Source organism: Primulina tabacum, chromosome 1 (assembly GCF_025594145.1).
Source record: "Primulina tabacum isolate GXHZ01 chromosome 1, ASM2559414v2, whole genome shotgun sequence".
Classification (NCBI taxonomy): domain Eukaryota; kingdom Viridiplantae; phylum Streptophyta; class Magnoliopsida; order Lamiales; family Gesneriaceae; genus Primulina; species Primulina tabacum.
The window spans coordinates 44,958,281-44,977,239 of record NC_134550.1 but is presented as its reverse complement, the minus strand read 5'-3'; the positions used below and the strand labels follow the sequence as shown (position 1 = coordinate 44,977,239).

The following is an 18,959-nucleotide window of genomic DNA, read 5'->3' as shown; positions in this document are numbered from 1 at the left end:
TCAACCAATCAAAAGGCAAGAGATATTCTTACCAAACCGTTACCAGATGATAAGTTTCTTATTTAGAAACATTCTTGATTTGGTAGACTTATATTAATGCATAAGTTCAGGGAAAATAATCCTTGACATTTTATCATATTATAATGAACTAAAGAAATGTCAAGCGTGATAAAAAGGATTCCAAGCTGGTGCAAAAGTTTTTCATCAAAACGGTTGATTGACTTTTGGAAGCTGTGATTTTACCGATGGCTGGAATTTAAGTATCTTCATTATTATATTTTAATTGATTTAAGTGTTGCTTGTTTTCTTAATTGCTCGCAAGTACACGACGTCAAGTTATAGTAAAATATATTATTGAGTACAAGTGTCGATCCCACGAGGAGTGTGTATATAAACGTATATTAATGCTTGTGATTAAAATAGTCTTGACTTTATTTAGAAAAATCAATTTAAGGATTTGATTTTATGAATGACTAAATTGAAAATGAATTTTAAAATAAATAAATATAGATATATATAACACCAAATTTTAGCAAATAACAATGAGATAAAAGATCTAGAGGTCCGATTTCACGCAACTATCCACCATGTGTAATTCTTATTAGCTTTGTTATAAAAGTTCTTTTTATTCATTAGCAAAGAATCCTATTATTATCTACTCCCTCTTCCAAGTAATAAGTAGATATTTGTTATCTAAAAATGAATTTTGACATTCCCATCAACAATTTACAATTAAATAACACAACAAGCACTAGATTCTCTATAGCTAGGCTTCGATAGCATTATAGGCCTTCCGAGCTCTATAAATACCATTGATGTATTTGATCTTTTTCTTGTTTATAATTTCCTCTTCCGAGTGATAAATTGTAAACATATAAATCATTCAAAATATGGCCAATAAATTGAAAGCATTAAGATTAGAACAATACAAATGAACAATATGAAGAACTTAAATAACTTAATTTATAACTACTAACACATGGTTTCTAGTTTTGTTACATCATTCCTCTAGAATTAAAACTTAGTTCATAATAACACAATCAAAACAACAAAACATGGTTTTAAAATAAGACATAACAAATGAAAAACAAAGGAAAGAAGAACTTAGAACAAGAGTTTGAAGAGCTGATTCCGTTCCCGGAGTTGTACAAAAGATTTCTTCCAAACTTGATGAATTTGATCATCAATCTAGTAGTAGCCTCCCTCACTCTTTCCTTGGCTCCTCAATACCCTAGATAGTAGCAAAATGATGTCTTCTTATAGTCCAGACAAGATAGAAGTCGTAGCACACAAAAGTCTCAAACTTCCACGCGCAGCACACAAAGTTACAGAATTTCGGATTCTGTTTTTCGAAGACCGCGGGTGCGGTGAAGAACAGACCGCGGGTACGGTCCTCTTCCTGGTGTATGAGCGCAGGTGCGCTGCCTATTTCAATGCGGGTGCACTAGCTCACCGCGGGTGCGGTACATGAGTAAGCGCGGGTGCGCTGCAGCTACTGTATTTTTTTATCTTTTTTTGCACTTTCCAATTCAACACTTTTAATACTTCACACTCTTATTCTATACTTCGAAACTATAACAACAAAAACAACAACAAATCAAATAAACTGCTCAAGAATCACATAATTCTAAGTTAAAAACAAGTAATAAAAGTGAAATAAATTACACTTATCGTTAAGGGAAAAAGATTTTATATTAAAATTACCATGGAATTATTTTAGCGATGTTTCATCTATCCTTTTAAATTTTCAAAATTCAAATATTCACAAATGATTTGACTCGTGTACTGTTGTGATTGTCCCATCAAATCACACATATACCACTTTTTTCCTTTAAACATTTTTACGCTCACTAATATTTTCAAAACTTTTTTTCAAATTTAATTCTCTATTCTTTTACGTATTTCTTCTCAAATTCTCTTGTCAGATTCAAAAGACTTGTCTTGCCATCAATTTCGAAGCAATTCTCTCCATTAAGAACGAGGCTATCTCTTCCGTTCTGGGCTCGAAATTCTGGTCTGAGGAAGTTTCTCACTTGCAGCTCAAATTTAAATCTATTTTTTGTCAACCAGTTCTTCGTCTCTGCAAGGATGGATCATTGGAGCATCATATGCACTGTTGAAAGGTAAATATATGTCATCTCCATCAATTTTTGGAGATGCTTTAGAACCATTGACAACCGGTTTGGAAAAATTTTCAAATTTTCTAATCAAAAAACACCAAAATATGGAGCATCGGGTTCTCTCCGGCCAGTAGCCCTTTATCTATTCCAGCAGATAAGCATGATCTGAAGATGTGATTCTGATTCATTTCCAACATTGTGGCCAAATCCCTTTTAGCCAAAATAGGGGCATACGACAAGATCACCTAGGAAATGTTCCAGTACATGGAGGTCATCGCATCAAAGATCGGTGTCAACTGGAACAATATTTTATTTGGGACTCTTCGCGAAATAACCAAAGAAAAGGGTCACTCTGAAGGATTCTCATTGCAGATCTGTTATCTTCTTGAACTTTTAAAGGAGACATTTGGCATCACTGAGTCGCTGCATCCAAAGAAGTGGCTCAATGCTGCGACCATCACCAACTTCCTGAAGAAGAACACTTCATCCACCACACTGAACAATCACTGGCAAAGTCAGGTGGTCAGCAAGATGCTCAGAAAAAGAAGAAGGCACTGGCTAGGGCACGAGTCAAAAGGATGATGGTCTATTTTGAGATCGATGAAGAGGACAACCGGGACAACATCCCTCTAAAAAAACTATTCACCAAGCCCCAAACTATGACCGCTGCATCAATACGGTTGAATATTGATGACCCAAGCGGTTGAAAGGTGATAACCAACTCAAGAGAAAGAAGATCAAATTGGTGTACGAAGTGATTGAACCGTAAAATGCTCCACAAGTAAAGCCCACTCGACCGGCGGCTAAAATCATCATTTCTGAAGGTGTCGTTCCTTCCTCAACATCTGATGCTTTTCCACTGGACCCTAAGTACAAGGGCAAGGGGAAGATGCAATAGCCATCAAAGCCTCCCACTGCCATTCAAACAAATGTCACTCTAACACTGTCCCAAGTATTAAAGACAGTGGCAAAAAAATGAAGATGTTCTACAGATGGTTTGAACATCGCACATCTGTACTATTCAAGACCATTATGGAGGAGGACCTTTTAGAGAAATTCAAAGTTATGGAGGGGAAGATTCTAGATTGGGCCGAGACAGATGAAATTGAATTAGCTCTTGGCCTTCAGAGACTCATCGATTTTCAACTAAGGGAAAGCCTTCTCCTGTTGATAATAATCCAGTGGCAGTCAAATATTGATGCCAACAGTAGAACCTATCTCGATGATGTTGTTGCCATCTTACAACTAGAGTCGGATTTCTTGACCATCGGCTCCAGAGTCTAAATAAGTGGAATAAGTTTAAAATCCTCTTCAACCACTCCCCAAGACCATAGAAATCTACGCTAGTGAAGCTCTTGCAATGTTAAATGCAATGTGCGTGAAGAAGAAGAAGAAGAAGCGTCTGGGGAAGCAAAACAAGAAGCGGTTGAAGAGCCTTTTCAACCGCCAAATATCATTCAATAGTTGATCCTGCTGCAACCATTGTGGATGCTCATGAAGAGGTACCTTTCTCTTCTACTAATTTTACTAATCCTGAAACAGGTCCTTCCACAGTTGCTGATATGGACACACCACTGCCCAAGGTCCTTCTTGTGAAAGCCGTGCAGACCATGCATCAATATTGGAGAAGGAAAGTTTGTGCACCATTCTCGGAGGAGTTTCATACGGCTGATTACCTTGCAAACTTAAGGAAAGCCAAAATCACTCCCTCATCATGCAGCAAGATTCTCGGACTTGTATCTTGAACGAAAAGGAGTCCACGTTCAGCTGAGAGGGAAGCAACACAACTAAGGAAGGAGGATTATGGAATGGGCACTTCAGTCGGGTAATACAGCCCTATTTATATTGTGTCCAACTAGAAGGGAGATCACACCATATAGAGCCTGCAAATTTTTGAGCACCTCCTTGCCCTTTCTCGAAAGCTTAGCTGCTGGAAAACAGATTTCTCGATCTAATTTCCTGGCCAAATTCGAAGCATTGTAGTAGCGTTTCGAAGTCCAGTTGCTGTCATTGTTAATTCCCCTGCATCAACCGAGTTCCTGCTCATTCTTTCGAGCCCAGTTGCTGCCCGAAGTTGATCCAGAAATAGCCGAGAAGCTTGACCAAACAAGCTGTCCAAAATCCCGAGAATTCCGAAACGGTTCGAAACAAATTGCTGCCCTTTTTTCCAGACCAAGATTCGATCCATTTTCGAAGGTGATAGCAGCCTATTTCGGTCAAGATCAAAGCCGGAATTCAGCCCCAAGTTCAAAGCTTTGCCGCAGCGGTTTGAAGTCTTGATTTCCTCCACTTCCGAAGCTCTCCACAGCAAGTGGCTGTCTCTGGACCAGTAGCCATTCGAAGCCCCAAATCCTCCCCACAAACTCACCAATTCTCGATTATCTTCTTTGGAGTGTAAGTGGATTTCTTTTGTTATTATATAAAATTGCACAAATATATTTATTTTAAGTGACTACTAAAATTTATATTCTTTTAATAAATATGATTTATTATTTAATTATTTTTAAGGTAGACTTTTAAATATGTATATTATTATATAAAATATTTGGGCACACTTATTTCCTTTTTTTTTTGTGAGCATGATATATGTAGAAAATAAATTAAATATGACTTTGAAAATTCGATCGGCATAATTTATTCGTTTTCATTTGGTATAAAATCCCCTGAATTATTCGTTGTTCGATATCAGTTATAATATTTGAAAGCATGTTGAATTATTTGAAATGCACTTTAATGATTTGATTTAGAAATTGTAAAGAAAATTCCGAACTTTGATATGCTTTGTTTAGGCCCTGATGCGGTGGGTTATAATAATCGTTCTTTTGGCCTCGCCCCTTAGAGGAGTAACATATAGGGGACTGATCAGTAAAATCATAGAAAATGAGATGCTTTTCAGTGTTATATTCGTATTTTTGTTAGTATTTGATTCAACATGCTTAATATTGAAATTACGATAATTTATTCGTATGTATATCCTCGATATTTGTTATGCCCGATCGGCCCCCATTTACTGAGTATTTTCCAAAATATTCACCCCTTACATTCCCACCCAGATAAGAACGAGGGACAAATCGAGGATGAAGAGCAAGATTACTTTTGGGGATGGTGATGAAGCAAATCCATTTGAGACCAGTCGAATTTATTCTGTCTTTTAATTTTATCATCATGTATTTCGCTTCCGCATTTTATTTACATCGCATTGTAAAGACGATTACTTGTTATGAAAAAGACTGGTTATTGCGAATTACTACGAGACTTGTTGTTTTGCAATTATGTGATTGTGAGACAACGCCGGTGTCGACTAACCTCGGTCTCGGGACGTGACACTTCTGACCTTAGTACATGAAATGGTGAAGTCTATTACGGACTTTGATTTCTTTGGTGACTGGTCCGCTCACATGGACACATAACAAGATACCGGTCCCGAGAGTGCATCTCCTTAGACTATTTTTGAAAAAGAAGTCCCCCCAGTCAACACCTTCAACACCTTATCTGAAGATTACTAGTCATGTTACTTCTCATATTATCTCTTATCCATTGATTGAGTCTGAGGTTCCAAAGGATGCCTCTTCCATCCTCCCAAGTCGTGAAGGCACTTCTAGAGCATATGACATGAAGCATGTGGAGATGGTAAATTACAACGAACACGATCGGTCGGATTCAAATAACACCTCTGATGCCGAACCCTCAAGTAAACCTGATCCAATTGCGAATATTGCACTCTTTGTAGAGGTAAACTTCCATCCTGAAAATGTTCAAAATCTCATGGTTGACTTTGATACTTGTTTGCTAGCTTCCGACGTCGGAATCTCTAATCTTCGTCAAATTGTCGAGCGAAATGTCTCACAAATTAAATCCAATATCAAAAGTTGCATGGATGAATTTAAGAGTTCAAAGAATCACACCAATGATCCCATAATCACATTATCTGGATAGTTAACACAAAGTGAACAAAGAATTGGACTCGTATCGACGGTTTTCAAACTACCTTTGGTACCCATCTACATTAAATTCTAGATCATTCTCAGAAAGGTGATGCCAAAATGGGAAGAAGAACAATGAATGAAAGAAAAATCTAGAAGGCGGCTAGAAGAATCTAGAAGAAGAGCAGCAGCTGAAGAGGAGAAGAAGAAGGCAGGCTATTAGAAGAGAGATGGTGGATCCAGAGGCGGTGGAAAATCATGGTTTAGGAGGTAGATTAGATTTTTATATGTAGGTGTAATAGGTTGTTACTGTTTTCCTATTCTTCGTAACAATGAAATTCATTATCTCAATAAAAATTAATTTTCCCTATATCATGTATTATCTCTAGGTTTTGTTATCACCAAAAAGAGAAAAATTGTTAGATCGTTTAGTTTAAGTTATAACAAACAATAACTAATTGTATTATATATAGCTTACGTTTGATCTGTACTACAGTTACTTGACTGCTTCAGAAGAATTTATTTAACCATTCATGTAATGCTAAGCTATTTAATTGCTTCTTCATCAGCAACATAATTGATCTATTCGACCGCTCTTGCACACCACTTTGTGGCACATAGACTACTCGGGCGTTCTTTTTATCCAAGAACATTATTCAACTGTCTAGCAAAGTTATCTTCAAATACGAGCAACACTTTCTTACAAGTATCTCATCTACTTTATCAGAAAAATCGATAGACTGATCATGCATGACAAAACAGGATATCAAGTATCAGACTTTTTTCCTTAAAAATCTACGCGCGGATCTAGTTACTTTTTGTTGTCAGTTGCTCTTAGATTTTGTAAATGTTAAATTTCTCATTAATTAAATTATTCGATATATAAGTAAATGACGGATTGAACATTGAGTGAAAGATGCAAAAATTATTATATATAGAGAATGCTAAGAAGAGAGAACGACAATGAGATTTTTACACACTTGAAGCATTATCTGAAATATTTTTTAGCACTATTAATCCTCACTAGATATACACTACTCAACAACCCAATCATAAAAAAATTCATAAGATCTTCAAGGGATCATCAAATGCTTCTGTACAACTCACTCGACCGTCTCTTGCCAAGATTGTTTGAGGAGTTTTTCTACAGATTGAATCTAATGATTCATTGCTTTACTTCATTCGTTTTGTATTGGTTGTTAGACTGCGAGTCTCAACCGTTTGTGAGAATATTAGGAGTTTCAACTTAGAGGGGTATTCAATTCAGAGTTTTGATGACTTTTAATGACTTTTCAAATGATAGATTTTAAGGATTTGATAGATTTTATTGACTTTTACAAAATCTCACAGATTTATAAATAGATTTATGTGGATTTATGTAAACTTTTTTGCAAGATTTTTATAAACTTTTGTTGACTTTTTTTATAGAATTTTATAAATTTTGTACTTAATTATAACATATTATTTTTTTATTAATTTCTTTGAACCAACAATTAATTGACATATATAACATATTCATTTTGAAATAGTTTTTCAATATTTATATTAATAAATAAATTTACTTATTTAAAAGTTAAATCATTTAATTCTTACATGTGTATATATTTGGGTTTGTATACATGCTTGTAAATTTTTTAAAATACATCAATTGATTATTCTGTAAACTTGTTTTTGATTTGATAAGATACATGTGAAAAGAATATTATTTAGCATTGTATGTATATAATTTTGTAAAAATATCATAGCTTACATATTAATTGAAAATGCTAAATTTTTTTAAAAAAATTATGGTTGTTGTGAGGCTATTCAATTATTAAGAATTAAGCGACATCTTTTTGGATCATTTTTTATTATTATTTAATACTACATTAATTTGTATAAATCATAAATTAAAAATCACAAAATCAATTTTAGAATTCAAAATTTCTTGTGATATTAAAATAAAAAATTATTAAATGAACAATCAGCCAAAAAATGAAAAATTTGGAAAGGAAAGATGAAAATATATATAGAGATACACTTCGAAAATTTGAGAGATGATAGAAATAGATTAGAGGAGAGAAGATAAGAAGAGAGGTGATGTGAAGCGACAGAGAGAAAAATAAATAGATTGTGTATGAGTTAGAAGTTTTAAAAATGCATCCAAATCTTTGGGTTGAACCAAATACAATTTTTTACAATTTATAGTTGTACATTAGGCTTTAATGTTTGTATTTTAATGAATTCCATGTAGTTATTAAAAGTCTATGAAAAATTTGAATACATATAGACTTTTATAGAGTTATTAAAAGTCAATGTTGAATACCACTTAACTTTTTAAAACTCTATAAAAGTCTATTTTGAATACCACTAGACTTCTATAGAGTATGTACAAGTCTTAATTGAATACATCTAGACTTTTAAAATCTACAAAAGTAATTAAAAGTCAATAAATCTCCTATATTGAATACACCCCCCTTAACTAGTTGATAAGTTCTAAGATTGAAGTAGGTAGTTACAAATTGTTGTAAAACTAAAGACTTCTGGTGAAATCCTTCTTAAGTGGAAGAAATTTTGACTTAGGAGCTCGAGTCTCCGGACATCCATAAAAATACTTGTGTCATTTCCTTATCGCAGTAATTTATCTTATTAATTTATTATATTTCATTATATAATCTTCATAATAACCATCAGGTCGTTTTTTGCACAAATTTGTGGTTCGATCGTTTCTTAAAGTGTCGACAAAATTAGGTATTGTATGGCTAAAACTATCGATACCGATCGCATTATTTGACAGCTTTTAAAGAAAATTTTAAATATAGTTTATTGACCACTCCTCTAAACTCTAACCCGATCCCAACACTTTTTTCATCTCTAAATTGTTTCCAAACATCTTTTCACTCTATTAAACTTTTCTTTATGTGAATTCCTGCACATGACACAAAACAAATACCAAATGCATAATTCTACTCGAAAACTAACATAAATCTAAATTAAAAACACAAACTATAAATGCAAACTTGCACTCGTCAATTAGATATAAAATAAACGAAACTTTTACAATGCCAAATATATATTTCCCTATTTGAATTATACCATACTAACAATTATTCTAACTCATTATAATTAATAAAATAACAATATGTTCCTATTAGACGGCCTCGCGATATATATCTGTGAGACGAGTTGACTCGGTCAATACCTACAATAAAAAGTAATATTTTTACGTAAAAAGTAATAATTTTTCATAGTTCCAGTCAAATTAGATATTCGTTTTATAAAATTGACTCATGAGATAACCTCAGAAGAGTTTTTGTGATAAAATAATTACTACCTAAAATAGCCCAAATTTCCCTTCTAAGAAATTATTACTACTAACTATTAATAATAATTCAACAAAATAGATGTAATTTGTTTTTAAATTATAATATGGCAGAGGGGTTTCCACCACGATGGGCTACAGAGAGCGTGATGGTCTGCTTGGTACATAACTTGAGATAATTGAATTATTAATAAGATGATTGATAGGTGATTGATAAAAATAAAATAAAAAAAATATAATGTATCATATATTGTTATGATTATATTATGTTTAGTGTGAGTTTTAGAAGTGAGATAAATTAATAATTATTTAATTTCTGACCAAAATATCCTCACTTTTAAAAAATAAAATGACTTTTTTTACACAAGCAAAGATCAGTTTGTAATTTAAACAATATTCAAAGATACTTTGTTTAAAAGCACACAATCTTCGCACAAACAACAACGTAAACTAAATGGAGCAACGAAAATGTTGGGTGAGGGAAATTAGGTTTAGTGATATTTTTTATTATTTAAAAATGAGAGCATTGTTGGATTTGAAAAAGTCTTTTGTGAGATGGTCTGACAAATCTTTATATATGACAGGTCAACTCTACCGATATTCACAATAAAAAATAATACTATTAGGATAAAAAGTAATACTTTTACATAAATGACCCAAATAAGAGATATGTCTCACAAAATACGACTCGTGAGACTGTCTCACAATTTTTGTAGCTCTTTTGTAAAATGTGACTTGTTGGTTAAATAATATATTGCCTTGTTTTATTTTTAACTTTTAAAAAAGAAAGAAGCAAATTACCATTCATTCAAATTCAAATATGCGAACATTTTTTAAAAATCTCATACCGTGGTCTACCCTAGCTACTAACTGCTAGACTAGCGCGCCAATTTATGTAAATTAATTAATTATCGTACCGATGGTTGAAAGTTGAAACCCGTTTTTAAAACCCTAAGAACGTGTGTATCTATATATATTGTTGGGTTATACATATATTAGTGAGACTAATATTGAAATAAGTGAGATTTTTTGAGAAGTTATTGTACGTCAAGCTGCTGATGTCACGTCTCTTGATCTTGTTAGCTAGGTGAAAGATAAAAGAGTGACGTAAATCTTAAATGGTCTTAATGTCTCTGCTAGGGACAGAGTCGACAGTGGGAAAAAGATAACACTGATCTCTAAGAGTTATGAGACAGCACAAGCAGATAGCAATACATCTCTCTTGACTCATAAACCCAACAACCCGACCTATTAGCACCCAATTAGATGTTATGCGTTACCACAAGTTACAAGTATAAGAAAATAAAATTGCGTGTTGGCTAAGAGTTATAGTTTTTGGTCTAGTGGTAAGCATTTCATTCTATATGTGGATAATTATGTGACAACAATTATGTGATATTCATATATTAGATGTACAGTCTCATCACATTCAATAGGTAGATGTCATCTCAGCGATGCTCACGTAGCTGTCCAGAATGAATGTATGAGAGACCTCATTTTATATATATATATATATATATAAACTTTACCTCTGATTTCCAGGGAGCTGCCAAGAACCATAACAAAGCGAGGATCAATCAAACTTACGGGACAAAATATAAATTTTAAAAGGTCAAAATATATTTTTATGATATAAGTGGGATTGAATATTAATTATTAAAGATCAAAATATATTTGAGTAAAAATCATTTTGATGCATGAGATATTGATAAATAGATACAAAATATCATAAGTGACTTAATTGATGTATGATACTATGATCTAACAAAAAAGTCAATTTTATCTTTAATATTAATTATTTTTAGATCCAATTAAAGTTATTAGATTCAAATAGGTATATATTTTTATTTTTTATTTTATTTTATTGATAAATTTTTCAAATTATTTATTTATTTAAAATTTATATTATGATAAATGCGTTCCATGCTCTTTTTATTAAATATAAAAAAAATTATTAATTATCATAAAAATTGGAAAGCTGATTTGTTATTTAATTTTTGAATTCCGTTGTATTCAAAGATAACGATCAATAGCAAGAAAATATGTGATGAGAAATAAGCTCTTTGGTGATAGACTTCTTGGTTTTTGTTGATAAGGGTCGAAACATGGGTTATTATTCAGTTGAGAGGAAATCTTTTGCGTGAAAAATGGTTGAAGCCGCCTCGGATAAATTCGTCGTAGTTGTGAATGACTCTAAACTGGTATTGGGGCTCGGCGGATCGGGTCTCGCAATGCTTGTGGAGGTTGTTCAGTTCTGCTAGAAATACAATTTGGTGAGACTACAGTAAATGTTTAAGGCAGAAGGGAGTAACGCGAAGCTCAGATTGGATTGAAACGGGAAGCCATATGTTACTGACAACTCAAACTATATTGTGGATTTGTATTTCAAGACTCCGATTAAGGATTCGGGTGCGCCGGCGAAGGAGATTGCTGCACTTGAAGGAGTGGTGGTGCATGGCTTGTTCTTAGATATGACAATTGTTATGATCATTGCAGGTGGGAAAGGAGGGAGTATCAAAACCTAGTGAGAATAATTTTGATATGGGGTAAGAAGAAAATGTGAAGATTTTTTTTTTGGGAATTTATTTGTATCTTTAGTCTACATATACAATTATCTTAGCTGCAAATTTTGTTGTAACTCACTGTAAGATGATGAAAATGAAAAAGATTATTTTGTTAATTTTGTTGTAACTCACTGTAAGATGATGAAAATGAAAAAGATTATCTTGTTGATCAGTTGAAAGAAAATGCTTAGGATTTCTTTTATTATTTTCGGATGCGATTTGTTACAGATTAAAGAAATGAGTATTTTCAAGAACATAGTTTTATGGACTTGTATTCTTGTGTGCCACACATCATTTGTTAAAGTAGATACCCCTGTAAGATAATAGTTGGTTAGAGAATTTACTGACTCCGTTGTAATAAAAAATCTTTATTTTAATATAATTCATTATTTCATGGTTTGTTATTTTTTTATATGTATACTCATGTGATCAACATAGATAAAGACCTTAATTATACTTTAATACAAATGAATCGTAATTCGACGTTGAAACTCATTTGTAAACACTATATAATTTAAATTTGTTCCTAGTCGATTCAGCCGCCTAAAACATAGATAAAGGTCGCTTGTGCTCGAGACTAGCATATGTGATTTTGTTTACCCCGTTTCTTGGTAAGGGCATAGAGATCTCCAAACATGCAGATGGATAGTAATATGATGATTATACCGAACTACCCTCCCTTGGACTTTCCAAGAGGTTATCGTTCATCGAGAGGATAAGTCTGTGGTTATGATTGTACACCATTAGTTCTTACGACCCGGGACAACACTGAGGCTCTATATGCTAAGGTTGTGCTTTGACTCGTTTATCGACTCCATGAGGGTCATCAAGTGACGAGATTGGGTACAGTTGCTACACATGTAGGAGCCAGTGCATTGTAGTCGGGAATTCACCGCTCACCTACGGGTATGGATATCCTATGTGATCTGGTGAAATAATAGTGCATGGAATCTCTGGCCAGAGTATGAGATGTACGTTAAAGAAGGAGTTCTCCAGTTATACATGCGATGCCACTATTTATTCTCAAATATGTGTCACATAATTATCGAATTATTATGCAACACTCGATGAACCAATGGTTGCAGATTCGATCGGTATATATGAGATGAAGAGATCGTACTGTACGTTAATCATAATCGACTGGTTCTTGCAGGCACTATCAGTGATACCTAGGGAATCATAGGGCGATGCTACTAGACGCTCTTACCATGATTCGATGGGTTTAATTAAAAATATGATTTTTGACATTCTCATAATCAACTGTTGATACATAGAATGGGGCAAATTAAGGTAAGCCCGAATAAAAGATTATGTCTTGAATCACAAAGAGTTGTGAACCAACGACTAGCTGTATCCCTGAACCATTGAGAGTCACATAAGCACTGGATCATTTGTTCTCGTTCGAGAGAATAAATTCAAGAAGTTGAATTTATATTATGATATAGTAAATTCAAGGAGTTGAATTTATTATAATTAAATTTTGAGAAAATAAATTCAAGGAATTGAATTTATGAAATAGTAAATTCAAGAAATTGAATTTATAAAATTTGGAGAGAATAAATTCAAGGAATTGAATTTATAAAATTTGATAATTTAATTTATTAAACTCAAAATTTGAGTTTATTAAATATTAAATTAAATATAGTGGGAAGTTTGTTTAATGGACTTGTAGGAGTACAAGTCCAACATACTAAATAATTAAAGTTCTTAATGGACTTTGATTAATTAATTAAACTAGTTGGACTAGTCCAATTAATTAATCAAGCTCATTAATGTTAATTATGAAAATTAGGTCATGGCTTATTATAAAAAGTAGTAAATAAGCCATAACCCTAGCCACCAAGCAAGCCTCCACTCTTATTTGTGATTTTCGAAAATCAGAACCTTTTTGCTCTCAAAATTTTCGGCCACATCAAAATAATTTTGGTTTGTGTCGTCTCTCGTTTTTAATCTCCAACATTGAAACTTCTTCAAAATATTCTAGTTCTATTTGGAAGATGAACAAATCTTCTAGTCGTGGACTTGATAGAAGGATTGAAGAAAAGGAGCCTCGAAGGAAGATCGTAGAAAATACATCAAGAGCTATCTCCGCTAATCCCGGAATAGTTGGAGCCTTGTGAATCTTTCACCAAAGGTAAAAGTTTAAACATCCTTTGTATGTTTAATTATTAAAACCATACGAGTGCGCAAACAAATATTGTCAAAATAAAATAAAAATTTTTAAACTTCCGCTGGTTTTGAGCACGAGAGAACACGATTCACAACATCATTATTTTTCTTTGTATGTCAAACATGTCCTTGTTCTGGTGAAAGGAACTTTTCTTGAGCCGTGGATATGTTTTGGTGAGTGAATTATGATATATCAATGCGATAGGTGGAGGCAAGTCCGAAACTGTAGGTAGGTGCTAGCCTGATATGCGTCCACCAAGTCTGTGGATCCATTGCTGGGTGCCAACGGTACAGAGACTTGGGTTGAGTCACACTCTAAACTCTGTGATGCTAGAATTCCATATCTATCTTTGATTTACGAAAATAATGAACTAGACATGGCTTCTGTGCATTCAGTACTTCGTTAGGTTTAGCACTAAAATCTGTGTATCTAATATTTTAAAAGATTTACACATGGTGAAAATCCCCCGTATGAGTCAGAAGTCTCTTGACCCAAAAAAGAAGGTATATCGAGATATGTGCACGAATAACCAGGGATCCGAGGGAGATGATAGCAAACACCGACCCCAGAGTGTTGGGTGCAATAATTGTCCCTGCTTGGTAGAGCGATCAAACCGTGATGCTTGAGCTGCTGTGCGGTTTAAAATATTTGAGTTGCACCATTACTACCAGCTATAGCTTTTGGTAAAGCGGTAAACACTCGGTCCTACAATTGGTATCAGAGCCAAGGTCACGGGTTCGATTCCCATTGATTGTAAAAGAGTGCAATTATTGGGAGGGAGATTTTTGGGTGCAATAATTGTCCTTGCTTGGTAGAGCGATCGAACCGTGGTGCTTGAGCTGCTGTGCGGTTTAAAAGATTTGAGTTGCACCATTACTACCAGCTATAGCTTTTGATAAAGCGGTAAGCAATCGGGTCCTACACAGAGCATACTCCATCCACGCAAATATGTTTTTTTTATTTTTTAACTTAAATTGAAAGTAAAATCTATTGAAAACGTAATATATATTAAAATTTTTACATTGATTATATCAATCAATTTAATTAAAAATTGTCTAATAAATTTAAAATACAAATGATAGCAATGTTCAGTATTACTCATGAGGTAAATCATTCAAAAATATATTTTGTTATTTTAAGTAATTTCTTGTCCAAATTACTTACTAAAAAATAAATACAATATTTAATTATTTTATTTAATTTTTCTAAAAATAAAATTGGTTGAGTGTTAAAAGTTATCACTACAATAAGGTTTTCCAATGGACTTAAATTATCATTTAATAATCATAAATTTTTTTATCCCAAATGCATATTATTTCGAAATTACCTTAATTTGAAATAATTAGTTCTCTTCCAAAATCATATGCATATTGTATATCTTTAATTGTCTTATTAAAAATTCAAATAAGAGAGCACAAAAAAATTAAAAGAGATAGATTCAAAAGAGTTTCAAATGGACATTAAATTACTCTCAATAAACATGTATATTACCCTCAATAATCAGAAATGTTTAACACTCAATGCATGCAATTCGATATTTCCATAATTTGAAAGAGTTAATGTATGGTATAATTCTTTCAAAAACATCCAATGTATAATTTTTATCCCTTGGGATGTCTTATTTGAATTTTAAATTATAAATAATGCAATATTGCATATTATATTAGAAATCAATTTTATTCTATTTATCTTACTAAATTTATCTATTCCAAAATTTAATTCTGAAATAACTCCTTTTTTCAGCATCATATATTATTTGAATCCTTCCAAGATATAATGTTTGTTTAAATTTAGATTTGTTCGTTGTTATGAACTACCTACATATGGAAATAACGAGAACAACGAGACATTAAGTTTGAAATATGTCTTTCATGATCGAGAAGTAAAAACTATTATTCTTCTATTTGTACAAAATTTTAATTATTACGTATTACAAATGTGATAATTTTCTTCTATATTACAAAGTTCACGGATATATAATAATATAAAATGTCCTGTAATGGAAATGATTAAACCAATTCTAAAGCAAGTACGCATCTTATTAGAAGACACGTTGTAAAATTTATTGACATTGTTTTGGAATACACATAATAAATGTTAATAAAATAACTTTTTCTGATTTATACATAGTTTACTTATGATCACATGTTTCATTTTTCTTTCGTAATAATAGGTTGTTGTGTATATTATGAAGTGATTTTGTAGATAAATCACAACTCATTTGGATAAAGATATTGATGAAACAATTATTGTTATCATTCAAATGTGTCAAACACGTGTCATGTCACAAAATTGTTTGTGAATATGGATTTAGATGAAATTACTGAATTTTTTTAAAAAAAAAAAGTATTTCTCATTAATTTTATTGAATGTGATTTAAAAATATTTTTTATCCCATGTTAAAAAATAATAATATATAGTTTCTCGAAAATTAAAGAATTAAATATGTATTAAGGTTGGTGGTCGACATCAATACACTAAACACGATAAGCATCATGTCATTGCCTTAAGCTAACACAATCTAAAATTTTGATATATGATAGTGATTATTAGCCAAAAAAAATTAATCGACATGCGTTGTATTTAAGAAAGTTTTTTAAAATTAGCGAAAAATAGTTTTATTTTTATTTTTTATAATTATATTATTTTTTTCAAATTTAAATATCTATTCATTTTTCACTGATTTTTTATAATAGCATCACGTGCATCGCACGGGTTAAATACTACTTTTGAATAAATATGACAATTCAATTATTGACCAAATAATTAAAAGCAATACAATGTATAAAAGATAAATAAAACAAAAAGAAATACGTGTGCATAAGTAACCAAGTTGTAAACATAGATTCAGCCACATTGTGTCATTCGTTAAATTAAATAAATTAATTCGTAAAGAAGAAACGATAAAACAAAACCATGTTTGTTAAATTAAACCACTTGCCTATGAAACAATAAAAACAAGGGGAGGAGGTTGAAGCAAAAGTTACGACCCAATCATCGGTAGATGTGTTATTTGGCTACACTCTTTTTCTTCTTGTTCACTGATATGGGTGTTTTTTTGAAGGCGTTTTGTGGCTAGATTTTTTGTATGCATTAGGGTTTCAACGTCTGCGTATGAATCCAAGATGCAAGGGGCTATGAAAAAGTATGTAAAGTGATGAGTCGTGCGCAGGTTCGTGAGCTTCTATGCGGTTGTGCATGTGTTTCTGTTCTTTGTGTGCGTCACATGGGCTCGTAGGTTTGTCGGCTTACGTGTGGCTGCGCGCTTGCTATTGAGATACTTTTTTTAGTGACACTAATATAATATTAATTGTAATATGAGCCATTAAACAATCTTTAAGACCACTTAAAATTTTAGTGTAATCAAAGAAATTTGAAAAGTTGTTATTGTAGACAGGATTTCAATAGATATAATGTGTTTTTTTAGAATTTAGTTGACGTATTTATGAATTTTGTAACTTCGAGTTTTTAAGATATTTAAACATGAGAGTTAATTTAATTCACAAGCCAGCTGAGTAGATGATTACAACGAGAGATTAATAAAAGAAATTAACGTATATAAATAAATAAAAATTGGAACTCGTATTAAGAAGAAAGCGCAGGTTAGTAACATGTAAGAAAAAGAAATTAATAGGGATGTGGTTGATGTGCTATAAGGAAAATAAAAAGTAAATGAGCAGTTTTTATATATGTTGGTTTGATCAAGCATAATTTAAAGCTTATAATACGTTTACACACATGTACTACAAATAAGCTTTTTCAATACTATAAGATAAATGTTTTATTATCATTTGATGTACATGGTTGTTTTGATGGTGCTTGTTAGTGTTTAGGGTTGTCTCAATGTCTGTTGCATAGTCTAAGCAGAAGAAAGAGCTTTGATTCCATGTTTAGCACTCTTCGTAAGATGATGCTCATATCGGGTTGGAGTAAAATCTTCTTATTAGTTCTTAAACTTATTTCTGAAATAGATGGTTTTGTACTGACATTGTCCACGGTCGATATACTTACAGTGAGGATTGTTTTCCATTGAATTTGGTTTATATATTGAATCTGTATTTAGCAAAAGATGGATATTGAGATACTATAACATAGCAAGTATGTTAAGCGATATGTAATTAAGCATATAAGTATATATAGGGTAAGATAGAGGGTGCCAAGTGAATTTTCATATATTACATGAAATGTGTTGAGTCATTGATAATTTATAATAAATGTCGTGGTTGTTTTTGTCGATTGCAATAAAAGCAGGTTAATCATCTGTAACTGTTGACAGGTGATAAATTACAAGCTATAATTTTTACTCAGAAACCTGAGTCACCACGGCATTTAGTGTATTTATGACACTCGTAATGTTCAAAAAAGCTAGTCATCATTTGTTCATGTCACGTGGCAATGAAATGAATATTGTTACAAACAATAGAGCAGTTTTTAAAATGTATGTATGTTTTCGTAATGGAAAGAATTCGTGTTCTTAGTTAATTTTAAAAATAACAATACCTGGGTGGTTAATAAGAAAGGGATGGATAAAAGCCTACGAACTCTGGAAGAAGCTACACATAATAGAATGATATAAACTTTTTATATAAAGAATGCAACAGTAATTAGTTATGAATAGAGGGGAAAGAAAATGTTATTGTCATATATTTTAGGAGAACAAAGTCTTTTAGGACAATATTTTAGGAGAACAAAGTGTTTTAGAGGAAAACAAACGTGTCAATATGAAGTTATATCATCTGGTTGAACATTTTAATGTTTATTTATGTATAGAGATAAATATGAACGGTAGTTTAAGGAATATTAATTGATATTTTTATGTGACAGGAAGCATTAATTAGAACGATTGAAAAAGTTGGTAAATCTTATATATAATCAATAATA

The 18,959-nt window shown here is 32.2% G+C and overlaps 1 long non-coding RNA gene across 1 annotated transcript; it reads right to left on the bottom strand.

The window, feature by feature from the left end:
- Positions 1-11,657: 11,657 nt before the first annotated feature.
- On the bottom strand, positions 11,658-12,102 carry LOC142518975 (uncharacterized). Its single transcript, XR_012813683.1, has 2 exons — positions 12,037-12,102; positions 11,658-11,986 (listed from the first exon to the last, which is right to left on the bottom strand). It is a non-coding gene; the product is annotated as an uncharacterized LOC142518975 (long non-coding RNA).
- Between the last annotated feature and the right edge of the window lie 6,857 nt (positions 12,103-18,959).